This window comes from Leptonychotes weddellii, chromosome 3 (genome assembly GCF_054177405.1).
Source record: "Leptonychotes weddellii isolate Sample4059 chromosome 3, ASM5417740v2, whole genome shotgun sequence".
NCBI classification, from domain to species: Eukaryota; Metazoa; Chordata; class Mammalia; order Carnivora; family Phocidae; genus Leptonychotes; species Leptonychotes weddellii.
In genome coordinates this window covers 152,670,741-152,681,335 of record NC_138371.1, presented here as the reverse complement: position 1 = coordinate 152,681,335, position 10,595 = coordinate 152,670,741, and the positions used below count along the sequence as shown (strand labels likewise).

At 38.7% G+C, this 10,595-nt stretch overlaps 1 pseudogene; it reads right to left on the bottom strand.

Annotated features, from left to right (window-relative positions):
- Positions 1 to 236: 236 nt before the first annotated feature.
- On the bottom strand, positions 237 to 2,327 carry LOC102744161 (E3 ubiquitin-protein ligase TRAF7 pseudogene; annotated as a pseudogene).
- Between the last annotated feature and the right edge of the window lie 8,268 nt (positions 2,328 to 10,595).

The window sequence follows — 10,595 nt, the reverse complement described above, 5'->3', positions numbered from 1 at the left end:
TGAAGGCAGACACTTAATGACTAAGCCACCCAGGCACCCCAAGAGAATATTATAAATTTTAATTTGTGGTTTGATCAACCTTGATAGATGCTTGCTCTACCTAAGCCAACTTTAAATCTTTTGTTCAGATTAAGTTTAGTATTTCTTTTTTTTTCTTTTTTTCATATTCCGTGAGACTTTTATTTTAATCAGGAAGTAATCCAATCCATATATAGTCTAGAAACAGTAAAAAGGGTGGGAACGGAGGTGGGCAAAGAGAGCATCCAACATGGCACCTGGAGAGAGGGACTGGGCATTGTTTGGCAGCACTGAGGGCAGGACCAAGCAAAAGGAGGCTTGCTGAGTGTAGGGCAGGGAGGCCACTTCCTGGCAGGCTGAGCCCTGAGTGCTTGTCCCCACAAAGCAGGCAGAGACACTGAGACCACTCATGTGGCCAGCCTTCCCCAGAAGAAGCCAACACTCAGTCTGGATTCCCTGTCAGCAAGTCCAAATCTTCACAGTGCTGTCCACAGTCCTTGAGAAGAGCCAGCCCTAGGACACAGACATCACAGTCACATTGCCCTGGTGACACAGCAGCATCTGTGTACACATGATGTTGTTCCTTCTTTGGATCCTGAAGGACCAGTCATACCAGGGGCTGAAGACTTTGGTCTGGTAAACCATGAAGAGCATACACAGTACCTGTGGACTGTCAGGGTCCACACTTGCTCCTTAGACTCCATGCCCCCACATGAATGAGTTCTAGGTGCCATAGACAGTGTAGTGTTTCACCACATGGATAGAATAGACGTTGCCACCAGATGTCTGTAGGACATGGATGCAGTTGAGGGTCTAGATGTTCCAAATCTTGACTGGTAGGAGCCACTATACAGGTACCTCTGGGCAGCTATCAGGGCCCATACCCAGTGGCTGAGGCCCATGAGCTTCTTCAACTCAGCTGGGTGCCCAAGATGTTGCAGACCTTGATGGCCTTCAGAGAGACTCTGAAGAATATGCTGCGTGAGGAAACCAGCATTCACATTGTGTGGTCATGCCAGGACTGTGTTCATCTTCTGCAGGATGTCTCACAAGGTTATGGTATAGTCTTCTGAGTTGCTGTAGAACCTGCACCCAGCATGTAGAATGCTACCACAAAGCCATCATGGCCTTCCAGTGTCTTCTGGCACTTAATAGGTGGTACATGTGTCTCACACATTGATGGTCTTGTTGGAGAAGCCACTGAAAAGCAGGTCACCTGTGGAATGGAAGCAAAGGCACAAGACAGAGCCCTGGTAGCGCAGGAAAATTCCTTTGCACTGAAGATCTGCTGAAGGTCATGGGACTCGTAGGATTCCCATGTTTAGGCATGCATTGATGCAGGACAGCTGGTCTGTCAACATGGACACATCCCTCTGAAACTCCATGATGCTCTTGCTGAGTTTGCTGGTTTTCATTCAGGATATCAAACTTGATCTTGATGCCCTTCACCAGCTTCTCCTAGACCTTGCCCAGCAGAGAGCTCAGGAAAGCAGCTCCTGGCTCTTCCACACTAGTACCATGTGCCTTCCTGGAGTGGTATTCTGTCTGCTGCAGGAATTCCTTCAGGCCTGAAAGTAGCAAGTCTGCAGGTATGTCTCGTATGTGTCCTGGTTCCTAGTGAATCATGTACTTAGGGTGGGGATACTTGATGTGTTCACACTCCTTGAGCTGGGCTTCCAGGTTCATCTTCAGGAAAAGTAGGCAGCTGGGGCTTGGGGGGCACTGCACAGGTCTGTCACAGCTGCTCTTGTGGTCCTTCCAGGGACTGAGCTTACTGGTTGAAGAGCTCCTGGATCTGCTCCACCACAACAAGTTGTTCACCACCACCATCAGCTCGGCGTTGCCCATAGGACACTTCTGTGTCTGCAAGGCTCATCTTTGAGAGAACGTGTGCCCACACATGATGTCACAGGGTCCTTGAAAACACTGCAGTACGGTCAGTGCGGGGCTTCTTCAAGGGATGCTCTGCAAACACCAGTGGCTCCTGTTCTTCCTCTGCCTTGGGCAGCGAGAAAGCGGAGTGAAGAGACATGCCAGACTCAGTGCAGCGAGGTGAGCCAGATGGCAGAGTCTGAGTGGCAGGGCTGCTGATAGGGAGCAGCATGGGATGATGTCCTCCTCATCCCATGGAGAACAGGCAGATGTGCTTGTGTGCATGCAGGTCCCATCAGCTTTCCTGATGGTGCTGACAGCCAAAAAGGCAGCTGGAAGGTTATTTCCCTTCTGGTACTAGTGGCAACATCCGGGGTGGGATGGTTGACAGGTCCCTCAAAGAAGCAGCTGCAGTGGGCGCTCTTGCCTGGGCTCATGCCCTAGAGAGGCATCTAGTTCACTTCCTGTTTCCTTTGATAATTACCTATTACAGACAGATTTAAAAAAAACTGTATTGCTAATATGATCCTAATTGCTAGAATTGCTCAGTTTATGAACATGAACTAATTATTTCTGCTCTCTGGTCCAACAGATTTAGAACTAAATTCACATTGTGCCCTCAGATTCTTAGAGTAAGTCCAATAATACAGTCAGATATCTATAATGAAAAGCTATGAATTAATTGTATCCAGGTAGTCCCTTCTATCCTGCTGAGATAGCATATGAAGTGAAGGTGAGTGCATTGGTAGGAAGTACAGAGAAGGAAATCTTGGGGATAGTAATGTTTCACAAACAATCTTTGTCCTCTGATGCATAAAAGCTAGCTTTTAATTTGAAATATGATGGACAACATAAAGTGCACATTTTCAATCCCGATTACTTTTCTAAGTTACTCAAGTGAGTTGACTTTTAAAGATCACCATCCCACTATACACTTGTCCAACAAAAAAAGCCAGGAATTTTCTTAATTCCAAGCACTATTCTATAACAAAGAAATTATTCTAAACAGTCAACATAGATTTTAATCTAAAAAATGTAAAAACACAGTCTCTATCATTATCCCATCATATATGCTTTTTGTTGCATATAGTCAGCTTAATGGGTCTCTGTAACTTTAAGGTTTTTGTCTTTACCATGCAAGATACCAGCAGAGAGAGTGGTTGCTTGCTTTGAGTTCCCATTCCAAGTTCTAGAGAATCTCATGGCTTTAGCAATGAGCATATATCTATTCCATTCTGATTAACTGTATTTGGGGGAATCAGGGACATGTAATATAATCACAATTGGTGTAAGTCTGTCTTTGTGGATGGCAGTACTTTTCACAGAAAAGAGGGACATTGGCAACTGTCTTGACAAGCCAAAAATATCTAATGAAAGAGAGTATGCACTTCTCTATCTGAGAAGATAACAACATTCAAGGCCTCTCTGTCACTGGACCTAATGAAGACTAACTGGAGCAGCATGAGGAAATATGTAAGATTCTGTTTGCCCAAAGAGTGGCCAGTGATGAAATCCTCAAACATATCTCAAACAGATCTCATTTAGGTCACAATACATACAATTTTCTCATGCAGTAATTCAAATTTGCATCCCAAATTAAAATCCTCCACTCAATGAAACATAGTTATCACTTGATGAAAAGGAAGTCTGACAACTTCAGCAAAAATGAAGGGCATCTTCAGTGACCTTCACCACTGTCTAAGGAATTTGTCTGCTGGGCACCCATTAAATTTGTGACAATGGAATGTTTGCATCTTGGGACCTTCAGCATCCTGCCCATCACCAAAGGAATGCCCTGTGACCAATATAATTAAAGCAGATGTGTACTGAGATTTTAAATTTATGTATCAACAGGTGCCCCAGTAGAATAAAATATAAAAGAGTACCACAATCTTGATCAAAGATTGCCTAAGTTTTTAAAAAGGGAAATAACTTTTTCTGAAACAACACTGTTGTATTTTAAATAGTTATTATTCCTTAATTTCTATTTCTATTTCCTTTCTAAAGACTCAACAACACCTGCTAGGATGCTGGACTCTTAAAGAAAGCTCGAAAAGCATAGTTATTTTATGATTACTATTATTAGCTATTTTGTTTCTGAAACTGGAGAAAAATCAAAGAATATATGAGCACCAATTTAAAGAGACTGCTAAAAGCCACAAAGCTAAAATACTTAGTATGAAATTTAAATATTTATATGCTACAAGATTCTTTTGAATAATAATTATCACAACCTTGAGTGCAGTGCTAATTGTATCTAAAATTGTTTTCATTGCCAGAATATGCTGCAGGGAATGTGTGAGAAAAAAATAAAAATAAACAGGCATTAGCTCTAGAATCCCTAGCCAAATAATAAAGGTAAATCAGTCATCCTTCTAATTTCAAATGCTTCACAAATTATAAAACATAAAATCAAATGTATTTCAATTAAATATATGTTTGTTTTGTATTCCATATCTGTTCTAAAACTCTATATGCATGTTTGTGCATACGTGTTTACACGTGTACATGTTTGTGTCTATGGGTGAATTTGGCACATATATGTTTGCTAAGACTACTTATGTAATCAATTTCTAAGGTAGTTTATGATTACTCTATTTGGAGCCTAATTATGTTACTTAAAGCCATCATATAATCTGTAGCAAACGAGGTTGGCAGCCCCCCCCCCATATCTTTTTTATTGGGTTGCAGGGCCCATCTCTCAGCTGCTGTGGGTGTTGGCTGATAGTAGCTCAATGCTGCACTCTTACCCTGAAAAATGGTTTTGGCTAAACTGAGTTGCCTAAACCAACCAGAAATATCTCAGCTTTTTGCTCCTCCTGAGCATGCATAAAGCCAAAGACTGGCAGATACGGAGGTACAGAAAGCTAGCCACCATCTCTCATGGTCTGACAACTTCATATTGCCATTCATGCTCCCTGTTGGTTCAGATTGAAGCTAGAGATCCACAGAAATCAAATCTTTATCTAGCTTTTTTTCTGCTTAATCCTGCATCCCTCACACCCTATCTGTTTTACTTACAGAGTTCCATCACTGTATGATTTTCTCAATAATCCTTCTTTTAGGCTCTGCTTCTGGGGAAACTGAACCTGGAAACAATTCAGCTACCACTTGTGTGCAATATGATGACAGCCAAAATCAGATGTTTTGAGAAGTCAGTGCTCGCAAAATTTTGTTTAGTTATGACTTAATGGTCTAAAGACGTCCTAAAGAAGCTTATGATTATGGAAAGCTTATGAGAACAATCCCCATAGGTCTCTCATGTTTCTGCACATCTTGAATCCACTTTTCTTCAGGACTAGCTTTTATTATTATTAATACTTTACTTTTTAGAATAGTTTTTATGTTTTAGAACAGCTGAATTGAGAAGATAGAGATTTCCCATATACTCCCTATCCCCACATATGCACAGCCTCCCCCATTATCAATACCCTTCACTGGAGACTTTTCAGATTGGTTCTTTCACTTACTAATGTGCCATTAAGATTCCTCCATGTCTTTTCATGGCTTGATAGCTAATTTCATTTTAGTTGGATACTAAATGTAAATGATAACTGGATAATGTCCCATTGTCTGGATATATCACAGTATATTTCTCCATTTGCCTACTGAAGGACATCTTGGTTGCTTCCTCATTTTGGCAATTATGAATAAAGGTGCCATATATATCCATGCACAGGATTTGTGTTCACATACATTTTCAAATTCTTTGGGAGGTAGAAAGGAGCATGATTACTGCATCATATAGTAAGAGTAGGTTTGGTTTTGTAAGGAATTGCCAAACTATCTTCCAGACTGGCTGTACCATGTTGCATTCACAACAGCAATGAATGAGAGTTCTGCTCTTCCACATCCTTGTCAGCTTTTCATGTGGTCATTTTTCTGGATTTGGGCCATTTTAATACATATGTAGTGGTATTTCATCATTGGTAACATTTGCATTTCTCTGATGACATATCATGCAGAGCATCTTTTCATATACTTACTTGCCATCTGTAGATCTTCTTTTGTGAGGTGTCTGTGAAGGTCCTTGTCCTATTGTTTGTTTTCTTATTGTGAAGTTTTAAGTGTTCTTTGTTAATGTTTTGATGACAGTCAATCTGATATGTCTTTTAAAATATCTTTTCCCAGTTTGTGGCTTGTCTTCTCATTTTCTTGGCATGGTCTTTCACAGAAGTTTTTAATTTTAAAGAAGTCCACCTTATCAATTATTTCTTTCATGAATCATGCCTTGTGTCAAAAATGTCAGCACCATACTCAAGGTCATCTAGATTTTCACCTATGCTATCTTTCAGGACTTTTATAGTTTTATATTTTACATTTACGTCTATAATTCACTTTTAAGGATTTATTTATTTGCTTGAGAGAGTGAGGGCAGGGAGGGAGAGGGAGATCCCAAGCAGACTTCCCACTGAGAGCAGAGCCTGATACAGGGCTCCATCTCAAGACCCTGGATCATGACCCTGAGATCATGACCTGAGCCGAAATCAAGAATCAGACGCTCAACTGACTAAGCCACCCAGGTGCCCCAGTCTGTAATTCATTTTGATATTTTTGTGAAGGGTATAAGTTTTATACCTAGATATATCTCTATATTTTTAAATATGTGGATGTCCAGTTGTTCTAGCACCATTCTTGAAGAGACTATCTTTATTTTGCCTTTATTCCTTTGTCAGAGATCAGTTGATTATATTTAGTAGGTCTGTTTCTGGGCTCTCCATTCTGTTTCATTGATCTATTAATTGGTTCTTTTGCTAATACCACACTTTCTTGATTATGATAGCCTATATTAAATCTTGAAGTTGGGGTAGTATCAGTCCTTCAATTTTGCTCTTCTCCTTCAGTATTATGTTGCCTATTTTGGATCTTTGCCTCTTCATTTAAACTTTAGAATTGGTTTGCTGCTATCCACAAATAACTTTCTGGGAGTTAGATTAGGATTGCACTGACTCTATAGCAAGTTAGGAAGACCTGACGTCTTGATGATATTGAGTATTCCTATTCATGACATGGACTGTTTATCCATTTATTTAGCATTTTGATTTCATTCATTCGAGTTTTATAGTTTTGTTAATATAGATCTTGTACATATTTTGTTAGATTTATACCTGAGTATTTAATTTTGGGATGCTAATATAATGGGAATGTTTGAAATTTCAAATTCCACTTGTTCATTACTGCATATACTATAGAAAAGTGGTTGACTTATATGTATTCATCTTGTATCCTTTAACTTTGCTATAATTGTTTTTTAGTTCCAGATTATTTGTTGATACTTTTGTGTTTTCTACATAGACGATTGTCATATGTGACCAAAGACAGGTTTTTTTGTTTTTGTTTTTTGTTTTTTGTCAGAGGGAGAGCACAAGCAGGGGAAGTGGCAGGCAGAGGGAGAAGCAGGCTCCCCACTGAGCAAGGAGCCCGATAAGGGACTCATCCCAGGATCTCGGGATCATGACCTGAGCCGAAGGCAGATACTTATCTGACTGAGCCACCCAGGCATCCTGATCAAAGGCAGTTCTATGCGTTCCTTCCATGTATGTATATCTTTTATTTCCTTTTCTTGTCTTGTTCCATTAACTAAAACTCCTAGTACAATGTTGAAAAGGGGTGGTGGGAGGTGACTTTTTTTGCCTTGCACCTGATATTGATAGGATAGAGTTTTGAGTTTATCACCATTAAGTATGATGTTAGCTGTAGGCTTTTTGTTGATATTCATTGTCAAGCTGAGGGAGTTGCCCTTTAATCCTAGTTTACTGAGAATTTTTATCATGAATAGGTGTTGGATATTGTTTAATGCTTTTTCTGCATCTACTGATATGATCACATGATCTTTATTTATTTAGCCTATTCATGTGATGGATTACCTTAATTGATTTTCAAATGTTGACCCAGACATTCATGCCTGAGATAAATTCTACTGGTTTTTGGTATATAAGTCTTCTTACATATTGTTGGATTCTATTTGCTAATATTTTGTTGAGGATCTTTTATCTATGTTCATGAGAGATACTGGTCTGTAGTTTTCTTATAAAATCCTTTCTGATTACAGCATTAGGATAATTCTGGTCTCACAGGATGAGTTAGGAAGTATTCTCTCTGCTTCTATCCTCTGGATGAGGTTATAGAGAATTGGTATAACACATTCTTTAAGTTATATAATTTCTAGTGAAGCCATCTGGGCCTAGAACTTTCTGTTTTGGAAGGTTATTAGCTTTGAACCATCTTTTCAAGGAGTTTTGTCTAGTAAGTAACTTTTGAAGTTGTTGGGTGTTGGTGACTCCCTCCAGGGCAGAGTGCTGATTTCTTTACTGTCCAGTATAATGAATATAATGTCTCCATCTGGGATAAAGCTAATTTAGGTTCCCTAAATTTAGGATTTCCTTACCTGTGACACAAACTATCTGCATGTGCAGCATCCATTCGTGCCACTTTGCATTCTTCTCTGGGACCCAGGGGGTAAGGAAAACCAATGCAACCATAGAGTTCATGGTGCTGCCATGCTCTAAGTAATAAAATCCTACACCTCTGACCAGGGAGTCTCTTATATCCAGCTAGCATCTATAAAATAAGATAGTTATAGGGAATACTCTCCCATGTTTTGGATAATGTTAAGTGTCTTTAGAACCTCCTCAGACCATGAGATAACTAAACAATGAAATAAGGTAAAATATTAGATCTTTCACAGTTCTTTACAAGAAAGGGCCACAGAAATATAAATATATGTTATCTAACAAAGATGAGGGTACATAGATCTCAGAGATTATGCTAATACCACACCCACAGAAACATTTAATAAAAGGTAATATAGAATGAACATAGTAACACAGTATTAAGATGTCATCACAAATTTGATGATCAGAGTCAGATTCTGTTGTTTAATGAGATCTTCCAACAAGGATGAGATCCATCAGAGATTTTGTTAACAAATTATGTATAAAGGAATTTCAAATTTATTAATAATGTATATGCAGAAATACTCAGCTTGGGGTAAAAGTTTCTTGTTTGACATCTTGAACTCTAGAGGCTTCCTATCCTCATTCCTGTAGGATATGGGATAATTAAGACCCTAAGCCACATGAATTTAGACTCCACTTTTGTATATATATTTTTTACAAGTATATTGGCCAAGTTGGTAATTATACAATGCATATAATTGTGACATTAGATTTTACCTATATTCCTCACTGACTTATATTCCTTATTTGAATTTGAGGGTTTTTTGTTCTGTTTTGTTTTTTGACAGCTGGGACAACCATGGATTTTTTTTTTTTAAGATACAAACAAGTCTTATGTTAGAACAGTTTTTTAAAAAACATTTAATAGTTTTTCATTAAAATCAGATAAAACATAAATGAGAGCAGAATATCTTAACTTTTATCTGTTGTTGGTCAGAAGGTTACACTGAGTTTTTTCACAGATGATTTTAAATCAAGATTTAATCATTCTGTTTTCCTAATATTTTAGAAACTTCAAGGCTCTTAGAGGAAAACTGACTCAAGACATGTGAAGTCCTTGAAGAGTTTAGCTCTGAGGTTTACTCCCAAAGCAACCTGAGGCAATGTATTTATACTCACTGTGTGCAATGGAAAGAAACTATGTTAAAACGAATCTAAGGTCATGTCCAGCTGTAGCATTCTGTGATGAATCTAAGACCTTAATTGCCAATTATAACATTGTTTTAATGAAGAATCATGATGCATTTACAGCTGATTTTGGAATGAATACAAGTAAATGCTGATATTGCATGTAAAATTAAATTTAATGTAGTTGGTAATATGTATGTATGAGCTGTGCATGATAGAAGATTTAGAAATTAAAATAGAAATGACACTTGAATGATGATCAAACATATGCCTAAGGACAAACAATGGAAAAGGATCCCAGACAGAATTTACATGGACATAAACGTATGGAAGTCGGGCATGTCTAGGAACTACAAGTAGTTTAGTATTATTGAAATATAAAGTTTGAGTTAAGAAAGAGCTGAGAAGGATTTTAACATATGGGCAGAGGCCATGCCATGAACATTAAATGAAAAATAGTTCAATTTTTATTGTGTCAGCAATAGGTAGCCATTGAAGATTTTGAGGAGTTTAGAGACACATTTCTTAGTTTCGGTCCTTGCTAGCAAAAGGTAATATAGGAAGTAAAGGAAGGAAGGGCGACAGGAGGGAGGAGGAACAGTCCTCTACAGGACAGAATGATTCCAGCTGAGTGTAACCTAAAGAGCACAGATTACGATCTTCCGCACCAGTCAGCCGCCTCGACTCTTGCTATAGGAGGAACTTGGGCACAATCTCACAGCATGTGGTCAGTCCAGGGTACTGTTTCCTACTAACTGTCCAGATCTGTTATATAGAGATAATCTATTATCTCTTTCTCCTGTATTTCTTAAATTTGGTAGGAGCTATTAAGAGCTTATATAAACGAGTTATTTAGCATGGTTTTGAACTCCCTAGAGACAAAAATGCTAAACAGGAATATTCTACCCAGAAGGGAGTCTTTTTCTGTGTATACTTTATTAATAACTTTGAAACAGCCTTTAAATCATTTGCTAAAGAACTCTGTGATAGATAATATCTAAGATGGAGGCTCCCACTTTATATCGGAACATAACTAATACCAACCCTTTGAATGGGATATTAAGATTTTTAAAGGCTCTGCTTCTGGTGGCAGGCTCTGGGGAAGGGAAGGCAGCCACC